The sequence below is a fragment of the Limulus polyphemus genome, unplaced genomic scaffold (assembly GCF_000517525.1).
Source record: "Limulus polyphemus unplaced genomic scaffold, Limulus_polyphemus-2.1.2 Scaffold4313, whole genome shotgun sequence".
NCBI lineage: Eukaryota > Metazoa > Arthropoda > Merostomata > Xiphosura > Limulidae > Limulus > Limulus polyphemus.
In genome coordinates this window covers 79,405-80,461 of record NW_013669923.1, presented here as the reverse complement: position 1 = coordinate 80,461, position 1,057 = coordinate 79,405, and the positions used below count along the sequence as shown (strand labels likewise).

The 1,057-nt window shown below is 33.5% G+C and overlaps 1 protein-coding gene across 1 annotated transcript in view; it reads left to right on the top strand.

The window, feature by feature from the left end:
• Window positions 1-1,057, top strand: part of LOC111088729 — a 57,321-nt gene that overhangs the window by 574 nt on the left and 55,690 nt on the right. The window lies entirely within an intron of this gene.

The following is a 1,057-nucleotide window of genomic DNA, read 5'->3' as shown; positions in this document are numbered from 1 at the left end:
ATGCGAACCCGCGACCCTCAGATTGTGAGTCGAGCGCCTTATCCACCTGGCCATGCCGGGACGATTATTTTGGTTAAAGTAAAATACAACCTGACTAAACTCCAAGTTTCAAGATGACCACACGGGCACAAAGCTAGATAGGAAATCTGCTAGAGATGACAAGACAATGAGACAGGGCATTAAAAATAACAAAAAAAAAAGAAGAAAGTCGGAAAAAATGACATAGAAAAGAAGAAAAAGAGACAGAAAGTTAGAAGAATGAGGTAAAATATTAAAAGAAGACAAATAAGAATGAAAGAGAAATGAAAGTCAGAAAATTGAAAGAAGAACCAAGAGGAAAGATATAATAATTTAAGAAGTAAGTTAAATAAAGGGACGACGAGGCGTTTCGCTCAAACCAGAGCTCTTCAGGCCGGCTGAGATACAACAAACACGGTAGAGGTCGGAACACTATTTATATAACTTATAAGCATTTTGATGCAACAACAGTTGTTATGGTTTGTATAATTAATTAAAATTCATTTTAATTCTAACGTATTTCAATTTAATAATTGTTACAATATTTTACATATATGATACACATTGGATATATTAATTTGAATTTCTCCAGACTTAGGGCAATATTCAGAGCTACTGAATTATAAAATAATTGGTACGGATCCCAGAAAAAAAAATCATAATTTCCTTAAATTTTCCTGCTTCAGGATTGACATTAAAAAACAAATAAAAAATGCACTAGTTGGGATAATAGAAGCTGGCATGTCTTATAATCTTCAAACTCGGAAAGAATGTCCATAGAACACTAATTTTCTGTAACATAATTCAGTGTTTTTAACTCGTAAGTGTTTCTAGGTTATCTTATATTAACTCCTGTGACTGTCTACACGTGAGATTGTGTGATCGTAAAGTCATTATAGTGATCTGCCTTCCCACTCTAATGATTGGTTGCTTTGGTGTCCTATATATATATTGTTACGTCTCCGTTTGTTAATTAACTTTCCGTAACTTCGTTCTGATGAAACTTTAGCGACACAAGTTCTTTACTAAATACAACTGG